This window comes from Zea mays, chromosome 1 (genome assembly GCF_902167145.1).
Source record: "Zea mays cultivar B73 chromosome 1, Zm-B73-REFERENCE-NAM-5.0, whole genome shotgun sequence".
NCBI classification, from domain to species: Eukaryota; Viridiplantae; Streptophyta; class Magnoliopsida; order Poales; family Poaceae; genus Zea; species Zea mays.
In genome coordinates this window covers 267,439,827-267,463,007 of record NC_050096.1, presented here as the reverse complement: position 1 = coordinate 267,463,007, position 23,181 = coordinate 267,439,827, and positions in this window count along the sequence as shown.

Genomic DNA, 23,181 nt, shown 5'->3' with positions numbered 1-23,181 from the left:
ATCATAATTAGGGATGTATCCGTGCGTTGCGACGGTAGAAAATCTCTACTCCTACGAAACCGAAATCAACAACACAATCAGATCTTAAGATGTGACTTATTCCCTCCATCAACGAAATAAGACCGAAAAAATATATTTGAGGCCTAAATGACCTTGCAACAGATGCTTGCAATGTGACAAATCTTTTTTAGGTACCAGAACACATTTGGTCTTTAAAAAAGACAATTTAGATTGACACATAAATGCAATGACATGATCAGAAAAAGAAAAGAGGGAGATATGACCAGCCAAAAACACAAGCCCCATATAGTATCAGATGCCCGTGAGTTGCGACCGGCCATAAATTATTCGATAAAATATTAGTATATAATGATTAAACAAAAACAAAACACATGTTATCATCGATTCCCCAGTTGTCTGGTTAGCTGCCAGCACGTATCCAATGAGTACAAATAATCTGGTAGAAAACATGATCACATGTTCATCACAATAGTATTCCACAATTCGGCCTGCTTCACTGATTCCTTACACTGCACTATAGGAAGCTCCTACATCCTTAATATCAGTCTGGAATCAAACCTGATTACGACCTAGAAGACGTTTAACCATCTCATCCTCAGACAGTCAAAGAAAATCACAATGTCTTGTTCTGTTCCAACATGAAATATCTAGGTAAAATAGTAGATTGATATTTCAGAACAGGTATGGAGTGTTCAATTAGATTACTACTACATGTGGAGGAAAACAGTAAGAACAATTCAGTTGGCATAGTAGTGTTCATAATAACTGACTTCAACAACACAAATTGATGCAAAACAGTAAAGGTACATCTTCTTAAATGATATCGATGTCAAATGTGCATGTGCTTATAAATGTGTCGGGGACCATAATTAGGGTACCCCCAAGACTCCTAATCTCAGCTGGTAACCCCCATCAGCACAAAGCTGCAAAGGCCTAATGGGCGCGATTAAGGTCAAGGCTCAGTCCACTCAAGGGACACGATCTCGCCTCGCCCGAGCCCAGCCTCGGGCAAAGGCAGCCGACCCCGGAGGATTCACGTCTCGCCCGAGGGCCCCCTCAAGCAACGGACACACCTTCGGCTCGCCCGAGACCCAGTCTTCGCAGAGAAGCAACCTTGGCCAGATCGTCACGCCAACCGACTGTATCGCAGGAGCATTTAATGCAAGGATCGCCTGACACCTTATCCTGACGCGCGCTCTTCAGTCGACAGAGCCGAAGTGACCGCAGTCACTTCGCCGCTCCACTGACCGACCTGACAAGAAAACAGCGCCGCCTGCGTCGCTCCGACTGCTGTGCCACTCGACAGAGTGAGGCTGACAGCAACTAAGTCTAGCCTCGGGCGCCATAGGAATCTCCGCCTCGCCCAACCCCAGGGCTCGGGCTCAACCTCGACGCTGGACGATGGACTCCGCCTCGCCCGACCCCAGGGCTCGGGCTCAACCTCGACGCTGGACGACGGACTCCGCCTCGCCCGACCCCAGGGCTCGGACACAGCCTCGGCCTCGGAAGACGGTCTCCGCCTCGCCTGACCCAGGGCTCGGACTCAACCTCGACCTCGGAGGAGCCTCCGCCTCGCCCGACCTAGGGCTCGGACCGACCACGTCACAGGGGGGCCATCATTACCCTACCCCTAGCTAGCTCAGGCTACGGGGAACAAGACCGGCGTCCCATCTGGCTCACCCCGGTAAACAAATAATGATGGCGCCCCGCGTGCTCCATGACGACGGTGGCTCTCAGCCCCTTACGGAAGCAAGGAGACGTCAGCAAGGATTCGACAGCCCCGACAGCTGTCCTTCCGCAGGGCTCCAGCTCTCCTCCGATGGCCACAACATCACATGAACAGGGTGCCAAAACCTCTCCGACTGCCACGACGGCATGTACTTAGGGCTCTAGCTCCTCTCTGCTAGACACGTTAGCACACTGCTACACCCCCATTGTACACCTGGACCCTCTCCTTACGCCTATAAAAGGAAGGTCCAGGGCTCTCGTACGAGAAGGTTGGCCGCGCGGGAGAACAGGCCGACGCATAAGGCTCTCGCTCTCTCTCTCTCTCCCACGTGGACGCTTGTAACCCCCTACTGCAAGCGCATCCATCCGCCCTGGGCGCAAGACAACACGAAGGCCACGGTTTCCCCTTACTGTTCTCCCCCCTTTGTGTCCCGTCTCGCGCTGACCCATCTGGGCTAGGACACGCAGCGACAATTTACTCGTCGGTCCAGGGACCCCCCGGGGTCGAAACGCCGACAGTTGGCGTGCCAGGTAGGGGCCTGCTGCATGTTGACGAATAGCTTCCCGTCAAGCTCCAGATGGGTAGTCTCCAGCAACCTTTCCAGCCCGGAACGATGCTCCGTTTCGGGAGTCTTGAGTTCATGTCCCTCGACGACAACTACGACATGGTACTCCTTCCTCCGCCGCGCGACAGCGACAATGGCGGCCGTCAGCCCGCCCACCGGCGGCGGAATCAACGACGTCTTCCCCACATGGCGGAAGAACAACATCCGGGTTTGTCCCGTCACCTCCCCCACCGACGGAGGAGGCGGGGCACATGGCCAAGCAGGAGGCGGCACCTCGTCGGCTGTCGAGCAAGTCGACGACGCCGGCGCCCCAGCGGGGGACACGTCGGGCTTCGACCTTGCGTCTGAGACGAAGACGAGTGTCGTTTCCCCGCAACACGCCAACCCCAAGCAGACGAACGACGCCAGCACGCTCGTGAAGGACTTGCTGGGCGTCACCCTCGTACCTGAGACAACGGTGCAATCCACCCCTGACGCGACTTCGTCACCGCCCGTCGACCAAGAGGTACCGATCGATTCCCATCTCGTGCCTTTTGGATTCAGCTTCGACCCACCAAGCGACCTCGCTTCGGTGGAAGCCTTCATAGAGGCATGTACCAACCCTCCGGGGTACCATATGCGGTCGCCCTGGGACAGACTGACGGTCGTCTCGACCTACGGAACCTCGGGTTCCGAGGAAGATGACGAGCCCGACTTCTGTTGGGATTTCTCCGGGCTCGGTAACCCCAGTGCCATGCAGGACTTCATGACCACATGCGACTACTGCCTCTCCGATTGTTCCGATGTTAGCCGCAGCTTCGGCGACGAGGACTGTGGCCCAAGTCGTGAATGTTTCCACGTCGATCTAGGGGGTCCCGATGAAGGCAACCATCTTGGTATGCCGGAAAACGGCGATCCCCTAGGCCTGCGCCTCGCGTTGACATCCTTCGGGAGCTAGCTGTGGTCCCAGTCCCTGCGGGGGGTCAGGACGCACAGCTCGAGCAAATCCGCGAGATGCAGGCCAGGCTCGACGAGGGAGCAGGAACACTTGAGCAGTTCCGGCGGAACATCGGGCAGGAATGGGCAGACCAAGCTCCGGCCGGAGAAGCGCGTCATCTACCCCAGGGCATCCAGCACCGCATTGCCGACGACGTCAGGGCAAGGCCGCCACCGGTTTCCAGTGGGGTCGGCCAGGACCTGGCTGCAACAGCAATACTACTCCGCGCGATGCCGGAACCATCGACCACTGAAGGGCGGCGTATCCAGGGAGAGCTCAAGAATCTCCTGGAGGATGCCGCGGTCCGACGGGCCGAAAGCTCTGCCTCCCGAAGGCAGGGGTACCCCTCGGAACATCGCGCCGCGACTTCCCGATTCGTGCGGGAAGCCTCGGTCCACACCGGGCGCACGTGCAACACGGCGCCTGCGGCCCCGGGTCGCCTCGGCAACGAGCGCCACCACCGCAACCGTCGAGCCCACCTCGACGAGAGGGTGCGCCGAGGCTACCACCCCAGGCGTGGGGGACGCTACGACAGCGGGGAGGATCGGATTCCCTCGCTCGAACCACCCGGTCCGCAGGCTTTCAGCCGGGCCATACGATGAGCGCCATTCCCGACCCGGTTTCGAACCTCGACTACCATCACAAAGTACTCGGGGGAGACGAGGCCGGAACTGTGGCTCGCGGACTACCGACTGGCCTGCCAGCTAGGTGGAACGGACGATGACAACCTCATCATCCGCAACCTCCCCCTGTTCCTCTCCGACACCGCTCGAGCCTGGCTAGAGCATCTGCCTCCGGGGCAGATCTCCAACTGGGACGACCTGGTCCAAGCCTTCGCCGGTAACTTCCAGGGCACGTACGTGCGCCCTGGGAACTCCTGGGATCTCTGAAGCTGCCGCCAGCAGCCAGGAGATTCTCTCCGAGACTACATCCGGCGATTCTCGAAGCAGCGCACCGAGCTGCCCAACGCCACCGACGCGGACCTTGTCGCCGCCGCTGAGTACAAGAACCCTCGAAAACCTCCTGGAGGTGCCAATCTCTTCGATAAGATGCTCAAGGAGCTGTGCCCCTATCATCAGGGGCCCATCAAGCACACCCTTGAGGAGTGTGTCATGCTCCGGCGCCACTTTCACAAGGCCGGGCCACCGGCGGAAGGTGGCAGGGCCCACAACAACGACAAGAAGGAGGATCACAAGGCAGAGGAGTTCCCCGAGGTCCGCGACTGCTTCATGATCTACGGTGGGCAAGTGGCGAACACCTCGGCTCGGCACCGCAAGCAAGAGCATCGGGAGGTCTGCTCGGTAAAGGTGGCGACGCCAGTCTACCTAGACTGGTCCGACAAGCCCATCACCTTCGACCAGGGCGACCACCCCGACCGTGTGCCGAGTCCGGGGAAATATCTGCTCGTTGTCGACCCCGTCATCGGCAACGTCAGGCTCACCAAGGTCCTCATGGACGGAGGCAGCAACCTCAACATCATCTACGCCGAGACCCTCGAGCTCCTGCAGATCGATCTGTCCTCGATCCGGACAGGCGCGACGCCTTTTCACGGGATCATCCCCGGGAAACGCATCCAACCCCTCGGACAACTCGATCTGCCCATCTGCTTCGGGACTCCCTCCAACTTCCGAAGGGAAACCCTCACGTTCGAGGTGGTCGGGTTCCGAGGAACCTACCACACAGTACTGGGGAGGCCATGCTATGCCAAGTTCATGGTCGTCCCCAACTACACCTACCTCAAGCTCAAAATGCCGGGCCCCAACGGGGTCATCACCGTCGGCCCCACGTACCGACACGCGTACGAATGCGACGTGGAGTGCGTGGAGTACGCTGAGGCCCTCGCCGAATCCGAGGCCCTCATCGCCGACCTGGAGAGCCTCTCCAAGGAGGCGCCAGATGCGAAGCGCCACACCGGCAACTTCGAGCCAGCTGAGACGGTCAAATCTGTCCCTCTCGACCCCAGCAACGACGCCTCCAAGCAGATACGGATCGGCTCCGAGCTTGACCCCAAATAGGAAGCAGTGCTCGTCGACTTTCTCCGCACGAATGCCGAAGTCTTTGCTTGGAGTCCCTCGGACATGCCTGGCATACCGAGGGATGTCGCCGAGCACTCGCTGGATATGCGAGCTGGAGCCTGACCCGTGAAGCAGCCTCTGCGCCGATTCGACGAAGAAAAGCGCAGAGCCATAGGCGAGGAGATCCACAAGCTGATGGCCACAGGGTTCATCAAAGAGGTATTCCATCCCGAATGGCTTGCCAACCCTGTGCTTGTGAGAAAGAAAGGAGGGAAATGGCGGATGTGTGTATACTACACTGGTCTAAACAAAGCATGTCCGAAGGTTCCCTACCCTCTGCCTCGCATCGATCAAATCGTGGATTCCACTGCTGGGTGCGAAACCCTGTCTTTCCTTGATGCCTACTCAGGGTATCACCAAATCAAGATGAAAGAGTCCGACTAGCTCGCGACTTCTTTCATCACACCTTTTGGCATGTACTGCTACATTACTATGCCATTTGGTTTGAGGAATGCGGGTGCAACGTACCAAAGGTGCATGAACCACGTGTTCGGGGAGCACATTGGTCGAACGGTCGAGGCTTACGTCGATGACATCGTAGTCAAGACGAGGAAAGCCTTCGACCTCCTCTCCGACCTTGAAACGACATTCCGGTGTCTCAAGGCGAAAGGTGTGAAACTCAATCCCGAGAACTGTGTCTTCGGAGTCCCCCGAGGCATGCTCCTGGGGTTCATCGTCTCCGAGCGGGGCATCGAGGCCAACCCGGAGAAAATCGCGGCCATCACCAGCATGGGCCCCATCAAGGACTTGAAAGGAGTACAGAGGGTTATGGGATGTCTTGCGGCTCTGAGCCGTTTCATCTCGCGCCTCGGCGAAAGAGGCCTACCTCTGTACCGCCTCTTAAGAAAGACCGAGTGCTTCACTTGGACCCCCGAGGCCGAGGAAGCCCTCGGGAACCTAAAAGAGCTCCTTACCAGCGCGCCCATCTTGGTGCCCCTTGCTGCCGGAGAAGCCCTCTTGATCTACGTCGCCGCTACCACTCAGGTGGTCAGCGCTGCGATCGTGGTTGAGAGACGAGAAGAGGGGCACGCATTGCCCGTCCAGAGGCCAGTCTACTTCATCAGTGAAGTACTGTCCGAGACCAAAATCCGCTACCCGCAAATTCAGAAGCTGCTGTACGCGGTGATTCTGACGCGGCGGAAGTTGCGACACTACTTCGAGTCTCATCCGATGACTGCGGTGTCATCCTTCCCCCTGGGGGAGATCATCCAGTGTCGAGAGGCCTCGGGTAGGATTGCAAAATGGGCAGTGGAGATCATGGGCGAGACAATCTTGTTCGCCCCTCGGAAGGCCATCAAGTCCCAAGTCTTGGCGAACTTTGTGGCTGAATGGGTCGACACCTAGCTTCCAGCGGCTCCGATCCATCCAGAACTCTGGACCATGTTTTTTGACGGGTCACTGATGAAAACTGGGGCAGGCGCAGGCCTGCTCTTCATCTCGCCCCTCGGGAAGCACCTCCGCTACGTGCTGCGCCTCCATTTCCCGGCGTCCAACAACGTGGCTGAGTACGAGGCTCTGGTCAACGGGTTGCGCGTCGCCATCGAGCTAGGGGTCCGACGCCTCGACGCTCGCGATGACTCGCATCTTGTCACCGACCAAGTCATGAAGAACTCCCACTGCCGCGACCCGAAGATGGAAGCCTACTGCGACGAGGTTCGGCGCCTGGAGGACAAGTTCTACGGGCTCGAGGTCAACCACGTCGCCCGGCGGTATAACAAGACTGCGAACGAGCTAGCGAAGATAGCTTCGGCGCGAACAACGGTTCCCCCGGACGTCTTCTCCCGAGACCTACATCAACCCTCAGTCAAGACCGACGACACGCCCGAGCCCGAGAAGGTCTCGGCCCTGCCCGAGGTGCCATCGGCTCAGCCCGAGGCACCCTCGGCCCCCGAGGGTGAGGCACTGCGCATCGAGGAAGAGCGGAATGGGGTCATGCCTAATCGAAACTGGCAGACCTCGTACCTGCAATATCTCCACCGAGGAGAGCTACCCCTCGACAGAGCCAAAGCTCGGCGACTGGCGCGGCACGCCAAGTCATTCGTCTTGCTGGGTGACGGGAAGTAGCTCTACCACCGCAGCCCCTCCGGCATCCTCCAGCGATGCATACCCATCGTCGAAGGTCAGGAGTTATTACAAGAAATACACTCGGGGGCTTGCGGTCATCATGCAGCGCCTCGAGCCCTTGTTGGAAACGCTTTCCGACAAGGTTTCTACTGGCCGACCGTGGTGGCCGACGCTACTAGAATTGTCCGCACCTGCCAAGGTTGTCAATTCTACGCAAGGCAGACGCACCTACCCGCTCAGGCTCTGCAAACAATACCCATCACCTGGCCGTTTGTTGTGTGGGGTCTGGACCTCGTCGGTCCCTTGCAGAAGGCACCCGGGGGCTACACGCACCTGCTAGTCGCCATCGACAAATTCTCCAAGTGGATCGAGGTCCGACCCCTAAACAGCATCAGGTCCGAACAGGCGGTGGCGTTCTTCACCAACATCATCCATCGCTTTGGGGTCCCGAACTCCATCATCACCCACAACGGCACCCAGTTCACCGGCAGAAAGTTCCTGGACTTCTGCGAGGATCACCACATCCGGGTGGACTGGGCCGCCGTGGCTCACCCCATGACGAATGGGCAGGTAGAACGTGCCAACGACATGATTCTGCAAGGACTCAAGCCGAGGATCTACAACGACCTCCACAAGTTCGGCAGGCGATGGATGAAGGAACTCCCCTCGGTGGTCTGGAGTCTGAGGACAACGCCGAGCCGAGCCACGGGCTTTACACCGTTCTTTCTAGTCTATGGGGCCGAGGCCATATTGCCCATAGACTTAGAGTACGGTTCCCTAAAGACGAGGGCCTACGACGACCGACACAACCAGACCAACCGAGAAGACTCACTGGACTAGCTGGAAGAGGCTCGGGACATGGCCTTACTACACTCGGCGCGGTATCAGCAGTCCCTGCGACGCTACCACGCCCGAGGGGTTCAGTCTCGGGACCTCCAGGTGGGCGACTTGGTGCTTCGGCTGCGACAAGACGCCCGAGGGCGGCACAAGCCCACGCCTGCCTGGGAAGGGTCGTTCGTCATCGCCAAGGTTTTGAAGCCCGGGACGTACAAGCTAGCCAACAGTCAAGGCGAGGTCTACAGCAACGCTTGGAACATCTGACAGCTACGTCGCTTCTACCCTTAAGATGTTTTCAAGTCGTTCATATACCTCGCTTACATACAAAGTCTAACCATCAAGGAAGGGTCAGCCTTGCCTCGACAAAGCCCGACCCTCCCTCGGGGGCTAGAAGGGGGGAACCCCCTCCGCGTCAAAATTTTCCTCGGAAAAAGTCTTTCTGCCAGAACGTCTTTCGTGCTTTTGGACTACTTCGAAAGTGGGATCCTGAAAACGACGGAGTACACGTAAGCAGCCAAGGCCGACCGAGCCGAGGGACTCCTACGCCTCCGGGATACAGATACCTCACTCATCACCTTCTGCGATAAGTAACTCACGCTCGGATAAGCGATTCCGCTGACCGAACAAGTCTTAATGCTCGGAAACTTTTCTGCCGAAACGATTTTTCGTGCCTTCTCGACTATATCGATAGCAGAATCCTACGGACGGGTAAGAGTACACGTAAGCGGCAAGGCCGACCGAGCCGAGGGACTCCTACGCCTCCGGGATACGGATACCTCACTCATCACCTTCCGTGAAAAGTAACTCTCGCTCGGACAAACAATTCTGTTACCGACAAATAAGTCTAGATACTCGAAACAAGGGGAAAAGAAACGCAGCTTTACAACGCGACGACAGTATGTTTGGGCCTCGGCGGCCGCAAAAAACATATGCATACTACAGGCGAACCGATCCTGCAGGCTTAGACGTCGATGGAGGGGGAGCAGCAGCACCCTCGGCGTCAACTCCACCTTCGGCAAAGTCCGACCAAGCCTCGGACGGCAACACGGTCGAAGGATCTCCGCTCCGAAGGACGACGTCAGCACCACGCCCGGGCCATCGCCGCCACGGTCTCCTCCAGGAACCCGGCTCGAGCAGACGGCTCGGCCGGCCACCCCGAAGCCTCAGCCAGCTGTCCCCTGAGGACACCAGCCCGGCTCATGGCCTTGGCAACTCGACTCCGGCGTTGGTCCCGCCAGTGGACGACCCGGCCAAGCCCCGGCCGACAAAGCTTCCTTTTTCGAGCCAACTCCGCCTCTGTCCATGCTGACACCGCTGCCTCCGGCTCCGGCTCATCGCAGAGCGGCCGAGGGTTCCTTTAACTAAGCAAGAGAAGCCTCGGGCGGCAAGGCCGACCGAGCCAAGGGACTCCTACGCCTCCGGGATACGGATACCTCACTCGTCACCTTCGCACGAGGCAACTCATACTTGGTTAAGCGGTTCAGTTAGCCGACAGGCGAGTCCTAGTGCTCGAAATGAGGAAAAAACACGGCTTCATGCCAAAAATACATACATGTTCAGGCCCCGACAGCCACGATGAACAGACACCGGCACTCAAGGTGCCATTACAAACGGACTCCGGTTCCACTCCCGTGGGTATGAACAACCTCCACATCGGAGAGCCTGCGGGACGACGAACTCCAGGCGACCCGCCAGCGACCTCTGCAGCAGCAGCGATGGTCCCAGGACGGACGCTGCCACCGGAAGGCTCTCGTTCGCGTCCCCACTCAAGGGACGAGAACGAGACATTAAAGCCAAAGAGCCGAAGGTCGGTCCGCAGGTGGCACTGACGGTCTCAACGGCGGAGAAGCTTTCTCCAGCCGCCACCACCTCAGCACCGACGGCGGCGTCCACCTGTCCACCAACGCCGCACCAGCGAGCGTCGGCCGCCCCAAAGCGCACCGGCAGGTCCTCACTCCCGTCCTCGCCACGAAAGCGAGGACAGAGGATGGAATGTTGCATCCTAGCTGGGCAGCAACAGTCCGCCTTCCCCAGCATGGCTGGGGGCGCCTCCTCCGCAGAGCTGGAGGATGGTTTCCACCCCCAGAAGCTGGAAGAGGCGGGACGCCAGCCCACGCGAAGGTAGGCCCCGTGAAAGGGAAATAGGGTCAAACCTTTTCCTAAATGATTTTGGTGGTTGAATTGCCCAACACAAATAATTGGACTAACTAGTTTGCTCTAGATTATATGCTCTACAGGTGCCAAAGGTTCATCTACAACTATACTAAATCGACTGTCCGGAATACCGTAGATTATTCCGGACAGGAGAAGCTTTTTGGAAAATCAGACCAAGCGCGGACCGTCCGGGCCCTTGCGGCGGACCGTCCGCAACACCGAGTTGACTTCGACCAGGAACGACAAATCAGGGACAGTCCGACTAAACCGCGGACCGTCCAGCTACAACGCGCGGACCGTCCGGCTATAATTCACGGACAGTCCGCATGTGAAGACCTGGTTCAGCCCGAAGGTGACAAGTTGAGCAAAAGGAATTATATAGCTGGCGCGGACCGTCCGGGACCAAGGGCGGACCGTCCGCGTGGTGTCACCGAGGCAGATAGCCATTGATCTAACCGTTGATCTGTCAGAAGTATCCGTTGAAGATGTCAGAATCGACCGTTGGAGGGTCGCGGATCGTCCGGGCCCTAGCCGCGGACCGTCCGCCAGTGCAATTTCTGGCAGATACGCCCCAACGGCTATATGGGTGGTTGAGGGCTATAAATACCACCCCAACCGGCCACTTCAAGGTGTGGGAGCCCAAGCAACATTCCAAGTCATCTAGTTGACATACTCAAGCCCTCCTAACCACATATATTCATTGATCCATCCTATACACAAGATTTAGACCACTACAACCAACACAAGTGCCACAAAAGAGAGAGCAAGCAAAAGAGAGCTACTCATTTGAGTTTAGCACTAGTGCCTTGTGAGATTCATCGAGAGATAGTGTGTGCTTCATCTTTGTGTTCATTTGCGCGTGGAGTTTTGACTCCCATTGAACTTCCTCCAAAGTTTTGGAGGCTTGTAAAAGCTAGCAAGAGACACCAAAGATTGTGGTGGTCCTTGTGGGATCGAGAGTGATCCTTGAGAAGAAGAAGAGCTCCCGATCCTTGTGTGATCGGGGGAGAGAGGGAAAGGGTTGAAAAAGACCCGTCCTTAAGTGGACTCCTCAACGGGGACTAGGCCTTCGAGGGCCGAACCTCGGTAAAACAAATCACCCGTGTCCATTGTGTTTATTGCTTGTGATTTGTTTGCTTTCCCTTGCTCTAAGTTTTCTTGCACCATTATTTGCTAATTTCATTTGGTATTGCTTCAAGTTAAATTTCCATTTAGTGAAGCAACACGTTGCAAGAAAGAACTTGTTCTAGTGCTCTTCTCATCTAAGGGTTCTTGCTTTGTTACTCTATAACTTATTAGTTGTATTGATTTATCTCTCCCGCATTATTTAGCAATACTCCTTTCAAGCAAGAACTTAGTTTCTATTCTCCGATATTTGTATATCTTGTTCTAACCACTAATCAAGGGATCTAGTTGGGGGATAAAGTTTTAATTTTCAGGTTCCGCCTATTCACCCCCCCTCTAGGCGACTTTCAATTGGTATCAGAGCTAGGCACTTCATCTTGAGTCTAACAACTCGAAGTGATGGCTCGTAGAAGATCCCAAAAGAACAAGAAGACCCAGGAGACCAAGGAGGTAACTCTTGAGATATTACTTTCCGATTGTTCTAATTATGATTCATGGTCTGCTAGAGTGATAAATGCTTTTAGAGCGGTAGATCCTCAATTAGAACAAATTTTAGACAAGAGTATTATTCCTCCTAACTATGCTAGGGAAAATGCCTCCGAAGAAGATTTAAGATGTATACGCTTAAACTATCTAGCTTATGACATCTTAAGTAAATCCCTTAGCAAAGAAGATTATCATGCCTTCATAATAAAATATGACAAACCCATTTGTGATGTGTATGATATTTGGACTAGAATTAAAGGCAAATTTAATAAGTCCAAACATGATAGTTCATTTTGTGCTTCTACTTCCTTTGTTATTTGTGATACTAACCCTTGCAAGGAAGAAGAAGAAAATGAACGGTGGAGACCAAACGATGAATCCACCTCTCCAAGAGGTTTGTCTTCCCATTTCGATTCCCACATATGTTGTGTGGCTAATGAAAATGATAGAGGAAGCACAAATGAGGATGAGGAGGAAGAAAGAAGCCTTGTGCAACTCTACGCTCGCCTAAGCCAAGAAGATAAGGCGGTCATGCTCAAACTTCTAGAAAGAGCAAGAGAGCAAGGCGAAGCTCGTCAAAGGCTAGAAAGTATTCTCTCCATGAAGATGCAATGCTTTGACGAGTTGACTAAAGAACATGAGGAGCTAAAGTGCTCTCATGTTGATTTGGTCCAAAGGTATGAAACTATTTCAATTGAGCAAGATAACGCTTTACATTGTATCGCTCAATTAGTAAATAGGAATACCGTGCTTAAGGACCAAGTAGAAAAGCTAAAAGTTGAAAATCTAGCTTTTCAAGAAAAATATGATATGCTCATATGCTCTCATGAAAATCTTATGGATGATCATATCATGTTAAACATTGCTCATGAGGTTATGATAGAAAACTTAAAATTCCAACAACCTCACTCTTGCACATGTGTTCATATTGATACTATATTACCATGTGCTAATGCTTGTTGTCCGTCGACAAGCAAATCTTGTTTTGAGCTAGAATTTGCAGGAACAAATAATGATACATATCAAAAGCTCAAAGAAGAAAATGAGAGGCTAAAGATGAGCTTGACACTTCTTAAAGGGAAATGCATCGCTCAACCTTCTCAAGATAACCGAGATCACATGGTAAAGGAGCTTGAGACGGGAACAACCGTAGCATGCACTACATCCCTTAAAGAAAATGTCAAGGACTTAAGGATTGCCAAGAGGAAGAAACAAAAGATGAAATTCAACACCTCCTCCAAAAGCCTCAACCACGCCTCCACAAAAGGTAACATCCAAGGTAATGATCAAGCCACACTTCACATTAAAAAGTGTAGTGAATGCTTTGAAGAAGGGCACTTGATTAGGTCATGTCCCTATATTAATGGCTTGATTATTACCAAGGATGATAAACTTTGTTTTAAATGCTCCAAGAAGGGACACTTACTTAGATCTTGTTCCCATTTAAAACAAAGAGGCATAGGGTTAGAAAAGAAAGTTTTTACTAACCATATAGCAAGCAACAAACAAGGAAAGAAGAAATCTTCAAAACTTGGAAAACGCTTATGCTACACATGCCGGAAGAAGGGACATCAATGCAAGGATTGTCCCATTGGTAACAAATCCACTCCTAACTTGTCAATTGATTTCTATGAAACTAGGCAACCCAAAATTGCAACTTGTGCTAGAAAGGTAATGAGTTTACCCAGCGCTAGCACAAAGGACACTTGGGTTCCTAAATCTTTGTTCACTAACCTTAATGGACCCATCAAGCGATGGGTACCAAAATGTGCTTGACAAGCTTTGTAGGAGAAGGAGATGATATGAACCTTTGGGGTGCTTGAGGGAGTTAATTCAATCAACTCAAGCTATCAATCTTCAAATGACTACGTATTCAAGATTGACCCAAGGTTACTTCAATTTATTGTATTCAAAACTCATATCATCTCGGAAAGATATTAATGTTGTAGGAAATAAAGAATCATCATGTGCGGAATATCAAAGCCTACAACATGGAGGAAAGTCAAAGGATGGTAACATTTATATTCTTAAGTACAATTATCTTAAATTGTCGTGTGTCTTGTGTAGTCACATAGAAATAGAAAGCACTTAAGGATGTTTTAAAATTTATGTCATCATTCTTTGAAGAAATTCCTCTCATATGGTAGATTGTGTATTTATCAAATTCTATATTATGACAATCTACATGCTTTAAATTATTGCAAGTTCTCATGGCATGTTTTTACATTAATTATTCTATTATTGCCATGTTCTAGATATAGAGAGATACTTCATGTTCCTAAAAGAATAAGGTGTCATGTAAGGAATTCAAATACTTAGGACACTTATAAAAGGAAAATTCTCTCTATAGCTAGAAAAGTGAGACTGATGTTTTTATCTAAGCAATTTAAGCAGTCTCACTTGTAGAGATAAAATTCTCTATGGAAATGCGTAATCCATCCTGGCAAGGAAAATCAATCCAATAATTTATGTTTTATTGCTTAAATTGGATGTGATTCTTCTACATTTATCGCTCTCCATGTTATGAATTAGATTTATTCACTTAAGTCTCAAGAAATTAACCATGCCTGTTTTATGAGTTAAAACTAGGCATACTTCATGGAATAATCTAGTTCATATTATAAAGTTTCCATGCTTTAGTAATTCACTTTTCATTCCTTATAAAAAATGATTACAAAAAGGGAAACTAGTGCTTGTGTTGCTATTAACATTTCTCTTGAGCCTACTTATGAAAATCTACAAGAGAGTAAGTGCAAGGTTAAAGCCACAAGCCGCAAAGGGTACTCTTCACCCAAAAGGAAGAAAAGTCAAAGCAAAGGTATGGGAACTCATCTCTTAAATTTAGTTCCCATCAATGATTGTTCACTCTAATTATATCTTTGTGAAGAAATAGATTCTTTGTTAAACTTAAATTGCCTAAGATATGCATTCAATCTCATTCTCATTAATGCACTTATCCATTAGAATCTATTTCATACCTTTGCTATAAATGTTCTCATATTGACTTGTTTTTAAAGTAATGATTAATAAACTCAATATGAAGAAGTAAATTCCTATGATTGATCAAATGGTTAAATAGTGCATATTCCTCTTTTCCTATGATATGCACTAATGCTAAAGATTTTACTTCATGTCTGTGTGACTTATGGATGATGAATTGTTCATATTTATTTTCTAAAAGAAATCATCATTCATCATGTACTCCCTTGCGCTATTGACATCTCTCTTGAGTATTTTCAATAAGTTTGGAAGGAAAAAGAGACAACTACAAAGGGAGGACACTCAAATGAAAAAGGAAGAACATCAAGAACAATAACACCTACTTGGACAATAAGGTCTTCACAACAATCAATGGTGTGGTTGTAAGCATTCTAGATCTTTTTTCATTGTGAGAATACAAGGCTTAAGTTGTTTATTGCAAATTTTATAAGCCTTGATCAAGATGTACAATGAAGAGAGCGTCCCTTTATGTCTTTAAAAGTGAATGCATCAAAATCAATTCTTTCAATTCCTTGATGCATATCTTTAGGGGGAGTCCATTCCTATATTTTGATTATGTTGAGACTATTGTTTTCATATAGTCTCTTACATGAGAATAATGTTTCTCATAAAGTATGCTACTTCACATCAATCCAACTTGTTAAAATAATGTCGCTTTTATCAATGATTGTTGCTTTCATTGCTAAAGTAGCTTGCTTATTGGATTCTCCTATTTTTGAGCTTAGTTAAAAATCTAATGCCTATGTTGTTCTTTTGATCGCATCTGTTGTTTGATCATTGAATAACTTCAATTATCACTTATGCTACTTAGTGCCTCATGCAATTTCAATTTGATTTCAATTGGTAATTTCAATCGACATCTATCTTGATATGCACTAAGTTAAAAGGAGAATTCATGATACATTTATGCAACTTGTGATCCATTTGATATATGCTAACAAGAACTTGAAAAGATTACTAGTTGTAGAACTCTCTCTTGTGCAAAATATTTCCATATATTGTCATTAAGAATTGGTCTTAAGCATCTAAGACTAAGGACAAGCACAATGAAGAGAGCGTCCCTATGTAAAGGTACATAAAGGTAAAACTATCTCCTTTCATTTAAACTTGTACCTAAATCTTCCTTTTCTATACATTCTTTGCATATCATGTATAAAAGGAAGAGAAAGCATGTCCATGTATTATCCCTGCTTCATATCTAGTTTAACTTCTCAAAAATTCATTCATGCTTTAATGCATCTTTGTTGAAACTAGATGAAGTGATTTAATTGTCAAAGAGCTTAAAGCTTAACCTTGTAACGAGGATAAGCTGCCTTTATTCCAAAGGTGGATGGTCCTTAAGCCTCTTTGAAATCCTTAAGGGAAAATGCTTGAAATGTTTACAACATGCTTTCATAAGTGCATCAACTGACATGAGCATCACACTCATAATATTACACAATGCACTTCACATTCCGTATAATATAGATATGTTCTCATTAACCTAATTATGTGCAATTGGCATTTAAGGCCAAAATATATGTTTCTCTCCATGCACATATTTAGGGGGAGCAATCTATATTGTATAGAATTGTTTAATCTTAATTGACATATCCTTTTTAATCATGTCTCTTTCCTTTGGTACATTTGCATATTTCTTATCTTTATTGTGTGCCAAGGCTAAGACTAATATGCTTTCATGAGCATCTCATGTATTAAGTCTTAGATTGAAAGGGAAATGGAGTATTCGGCAAAGACATCGCTTCCACTCAACTCCATTGGTATTATCCACTCTTTGTCGGTATCTCGCTGTCTCTCTGTCTTTGGTATAATCTTCACTCATGTTTTATTTGCCAAAGGGGAGAAAGTAGTTATTTAAGGGCTTATGTTTCACTCAAAATATCCGTTTTTGGCGATTCATGCCAAAGGGGGAGAAAGTATTAGCCCAAAGCAAAAGGACCGCACCGCACCGCCCACCACCTAGTTTTAGAATAGTCTAGTTTTAGAATAGTTTTAGAAAACTAATAATTTTCAATTGGTAAATTTCCAATTGGTATCTTATTGTGTTCAAAAGGGGGTGAAAGTAGTATTTTCAAAATCAATATCTTAAAACCCTCTTGAACACTAAGAGGAGGATTTTATTGAGGGGGAGTTTTGTTTAGTCAAAGGAAAAGCATTTTGAAACAGGGGGAGAAAATTTCAAATCTTGAAAATGCTTCTCAAAATTTTATTCATTTACCTTTGACTATTTGCAAAAGAACTTTGAAAAGAATTTACAAAAGAGTTTGCAAAAACAAAACAAATGGTGCATGCATTGTCCAAAACATTAAATATGAAGAAAGCATCCATGCATATCTTATGAAATGTAACATTGGTTTAATTCCAAGTAACCTTTGCACTTACCTGTTGCAAACTAGTTCAATTACTGCACATATATATTTGCTTTGGTTTGTGTTGGCATCAATCACCAAAAAGGGGGAGATTGAAAGGGAAATAGGGTCAAACCTTTTCCTAAATGATTTTGGTGGTTGAATTGCCCAACACAAATAATTGGACTAACTAGTTTGCTCTAGATTATATGCTCTACAGGTGCCAAAGGTTCATCTACAACTATACTAAATCGACTGTCCGGAATACCGTAGATTATTCCGGACAGGAGAAGCTTTTTGGAAAATCAGACCAAGCGCGGACCGTCCGGGCCCTTGCGGCGGACCGTCCGCAACACCGAGTTGACTTCGACCAGGAACGACAAATCAGGGATAGTCCGACTAAACCGCGGACCGTCCAGCTACAACGCGCGGACCGTCCGGCTATAATTCACGGACAGTCCGCATGTGAAGACCTGGTTCAGCCCGAAGGTGACAAGTTGAGCAAAAGGAATTATATAGCTGGCGCGGACCGTCCGGGACCAAGGGCGGACCGTCCGCGTGGTGTCACCGAGGCAGATAGCCATTGATCTAACCGTTGATCTGTCAGAAGTATCCGTTGAAGATGTCAGAATCGACCGTTGGAGGGTCGCGGACCGTCCGGGCCCTAGCCGCGGACCGTCCGCCAGTGCAATTTCTGGCAGATACGCCCCAACGGCTATATGGGTGGTTGAGGGCTATAAATACCACCCCAACCGGCCACTTCAAGGTGTGGGAGCCCAAGCAACATTCCAAGTCATCTAGTTGACATACTCAAGCCCTCCTAACCACATATATTCATTGATCCATCCTATACACAAGATTTAGACCACTACAACCAACACAAGTGCCACAAAAGAGAGAGCAAGCAAAAGAGAGCTACTCATTTGAGTTTAGCACTAGTGCCTTGTGAGATTCATCGAGAGATAGTGTGTGCTTCATCTTTGTGTTCATTTGCGCGTGGAGTTTTGACTCCCATTGAACTTCCTCCAAAGTTTTGGAGGCTTGTAAAAGCTAGCAAGAGACACCAAAGATTGTGGTGGTCCTTGTGGGATCGAGAGTGATCCTTGAGAAGAAGAAGAGCTCCCGATCCTTGTGTGATCGGGGGAGAGAGGGAAAGGGTTGAAAAAGACCCGTCCTTAAGTGGACTCCTCAACGGGGACTAGGCCTTCGAGGGCCGAACCTCGGTAAAACAAATCACCCGTGTCCATTGTGTTTATTGCTTGTGATTTGTTTGCTTTCCCTTGCTCTAAGTTTTCTTGCACCATTATTTGCTAATTTCATTTGGTATTGCTTCAAGTTAAATTTCCATTTAGTGAAGCAACACGTTGCAAGAAAGAACTTGTTCTAGTGCTCTTCTCATCTAAGGGTTCTTGCTTTGTTACTCTATAACTTATTAGTTGTATTGATTTATCTCTCCCGCATTATTTAGCAATACTCCTTTCAAGCAAGAACTTAGTTTCTATTCTCCGATATTTGTATATCTTGTTCTAACCACTAATCAAGGGATCTAGTTGGGGGATAAAGTTTTAATTTTCAGGTTCCGCCTATTCACCCCCCCTCTAGGCGACTTTCACCCCGGCTCGCCTCGCTCTCCACCCCAGCAAGGATGATGAAGATCCTTGAAGCTGAGGGCGGGACTGAGGTCGCAACCCGGCTCGCTTCTCCCCACCATCGAACTGGTGGTCACCGTCTTGGGTGACCACCGACGAGGGGATGCAGCCGGGCTGCCTGATGAAAATCCTTGAAGCCGAACGATGGCTGAAAGGTACCAACTTCCGCGAAGTTGCGTTCCTCCAACGACAGCAAGACGAAAGTGACGCGAGCGCTCCCCATCCGGGGGCTTGGAAGGTGGAAGGACACGGTACATGGAGTGCGAAGACATGGTTGCCATCCAAGGGGGGCACCCTCCTTTAAAAGGCGACTCTCCCCACTTGCGTCCTCAGCCGGCGCGGACTGAGTCTTCTCCAGCACGCTCCAAGGTCCTCCCCCTACGACACGGGGGCTGGGTCCCACGCGTCATGCAAGCTGGCCCAGGACAGAAGAAGCCAAACCGCCACGCGCGGAGCGCACAACAGCCCAGCGGTTACAAGCATTCCTCCACTATCGCCCGGACCAGCGGGTGAAAGGGCGGACCGCCATGTAGGCGGCATGCAACCGCACCAAGGGGGCGCACCCCTTCGACTTCGACGCGTCCAGCATGGAGGCCCAGGCCCACACATCAAGTAACCAGCGCGCCGGTTACTACGTGCGAGAAACTGCACCGCCACTCGCGCAAGTACCGCGCCTCCTCGACTGCGGAACCGGTGCCGCGACTCGAGGCGACCCTGCGCATGACCCGACAGTGCCAACCGAGCACATCGGTCACGGGTCAGTCAGCCACGGGAGAAGGCGCGACGGTCGATACGGCCAGAAATGGGCCGGCAGTAATGGCGGTGGCAGGCGGGCGGAAGCAGCAGTCAAGTCGTCAGCAAGCTCACGTCCCCTCCTGGGACAGCGAGAGAACCCTCTCCCACGGCGTGAAGACGACACACTCGTGTTCCGTTCCTCGAACGGCTCGCGCACGCACAACGGCGGCCCCGCGAACCACTCGTCCCGTCGCATTAACTCTGCGGCAGGACAGGCGGCACCTTTGGCAGGCGAAGCAGGCGACGCTTCACCTCCGCCTTAATGACCGCGTCAAAAAAGGTGCGCCGCGTCATTCGATTTCGCATCCTTTTCCACTTCCTCTTTCTCTCTCTTGCTACAGGGACCGGGAAAGGGGATACTCTGAAAGGGATCCTTCTCCGCGAAGGAAGCGGGCCCCGAGCCCCCTACTGATCAGAGGTTCGAAGGCTAGCCCCTCGGAAGGGTTCAACAGCCGCCTCAGAGCACTCGGGCTCCGCGCCCACTACTGGTCAGAGGTTCGAAGGCTAGCCCCTCGGAAGGGTTCAACAGCCGCCTCAGGCCACTCGGGCTCCGCGCCCACTATTGATCAGGGGTTCGTAGGCTGGCCCCCGAAGGGTTCGACAGCTGCCTCAGAGCACGCAGAGCAAGGGATGACCCTGGGTACGTTCGATACATAACCAAGGCTCGGGCTACGCTCCCGAGGTACCCTAGGACGTTTCCGAGACCGACGGGAACGATTTCGTAACGGAATCCCACCAAAGGGAGGTATCGAGCCCTCGGACCCCGTCAAAAGGGGACCGGGTCCGGCGAATCACCCGCAGGTACTTTTGGAGCGCGCCTCCGGGCCACTAGCCGACCCCTAACGAATGGGGCACGGGCGTTTACTCGGATTACCCGTTAGCAACTCACTGGAGACACCATGTTCGACGCCCTCCGAGGGCAACATGGCGCTTCCCCCCCTCCTTGCGGAGAGGCGACGCAGGGGCGTATGAAAAAAGCCGAGTCTGCCCTTGACCGTCCTCTCGCTCTGTGCGGAGGCTTGGGGGCTGCTCTCGCAAATCCGGCTCCGGCCAAACCGTTGACAGCGTCAACATACCAGCCCGAGAACTTGGGACTCGACTATGCACCCGGGCTATGGCTAGTTCGCATGAGGGAACAACCAGACCGGCCGAAGCATCGCGAAACGCGCTAAGACCTCGAAGGAGTCAAACCACTCCTCCAAGGCCTCAGGGGCTACACCCGGCGGGTGCGCTCGCGCGCACCCACCGGAACGAAACGCAACCGAGAAAGGCCGGCCCCCTTGCAAAAAAGTGCGACAAAAGCCTCCAAGCGAGTATCAACACTCCCTTCGAGGCTCGGGGGCTACTGTCGGGGACCATAATTAGGGGTACCCCCAAGACTCCTAATCTCAGCTGGTAACCCCCATCAGCACAAAGCTGCAAAGGCCTGATGGGTGCGATTAAGGTCAAGGCTCAGTCCACTCAAGGGACACGATCTCGCCTCGCCCGAGCCCAGCCTCGGGCAAAGGCAGCCGACCCCGGAGGATTCACGTCTCGCCCGAGGGCCCCCTCAAGCAACGGACACACCTTCGGCTCGCCCGAGGCCCAGTCTTCGCAGAGAAGCAACCTTGGCCAGATCGCCACGCCAACCGACCGTATCGCAGGAGCATTTAATGCAAGGATCGCCTGACACCTTATCCTGACGCGCGCTCTTCAGTCGACAGAACCGAAGTGACCGCAGTCACTTCGCCGCTCCACTGACCGACCTGACAAGAAAACAGCGCCGCCTGCGTCGCTCCAACTGCTGTGCCACTCGACAGAGTGAGGCTGACAGCAGCTAAGTCCAGCCTCGGGCGCCATAGGAATCTCCGCCTCGCCCGACCCCAGGTCTCGGGCTCAACCTCGACGCTGGACGACGGACTCTGCCTCGCCCGACCCCAGGGCTCGGGCTCAACCTCGACGCTAGGCGACGAACTCCGCCTCGCCCGACCCCAGGGCTCGGACACAGCCTCGGCCTCGGAAGACGGTCTCCGCCTCGCCCGACCCAGGGCTTGGACTCAACCTCGACCTCGGAGGAGCCTCCGCCTCGCCCGACCTAGGGCTCGGACCGACCACGTCACAGGGGGGCCATCATTACCCTACCCCTAGCTAGCTCAGGCTACGGGGAACAAGACCGGCGTCCCATCTGGCTCGCCCCGGTAAACAAATAATGATGGCGCCCCGTGTGCTCCATGACGACGGCGGCTCTCAGCCCCTTACGGAAGCAAGGAGACGTCAGCAAGGATTCGATAGCCCCGACAGCTGTCCTTCCGCAGGGCTCCAGCTCTCCTCCGACGGCCACGACATCACATGAACAGGGTGCCAAAACCTCTCCGACTGCCACGACGACATGTACTTAGGGCTCTAGCTCCTCTCTGCTAGACACGTTAGCACACTGCTACACCCCCATTGTACACCTGGACCCTCTCCTTACGCCTATAAAAGGAAGGTCCAGGGCTCTCGTACGAGAAGGTTGGCCGCGCGGGAGAACGGGCCGACGCATAAGGCTCTCGCTCTCTCTCTCTCCCACGCGGACGCTTGTAACCCCCTACTGCAAGCGCATCCATCCGCCCTGGGCGCAAGACAACACGAAGGCCACAATTTCCCCTTACTATTCTCCCCCTTTTGTGTCCCGTCTCGCGCCGACCCATCTGGGCTGGGACACGCAGCGACAATTTACTCGTCGGTCCAGGGACCCCCCGGGGTCGAAACGCCGACAAAATGATTAATAAAAACATGACTATAAAGTAGAACAATAGAGAATGGCATGCCATAAAGATCATATTTAATCATCAATGAGCACAAAAATGCCAACAAAGTTAAAATGACTGCATGTACATCATATATAGAGAGGTGTTATTTAGAGTTAGCATGCAAGAAGAAAACCCATAACATGTAAACAACTTTAACAGTACCTAGCAAACCAGAAATTCTGAGGGAGCTTAATGAAACTCCTTCAGAATATGGGTCCCTACATGGCAAAAATAAGGACCAGTTGGCAAAAAAATGTGTCGAGCAAATGCTTATGCTAAATATCTAGAAATTGGAAAACAAAACATCAGACCAATCACTACCAATTTGATGGGCCACCAATGAATGTGGATGTTTGTTTGTGTTTATCAATTCGGTCCCTAGTCAAGGGTGAGTGTTGGAACTTGCTCTCTGCTGCAAGTGGGCCAACGGGGGTGAACAATGGCGACAACAGGGTTGCGTGCACGGGGGCAATAGCTCTGTTGATCTAGCCTCTCACGGGCACTGTGCGGGGGTATTTATAGGTGTCTGAGTGCCCAGCGTCTTGTGTTAAGGACGCATGTGCCCTCAGACGCCTAGTTTATCCCC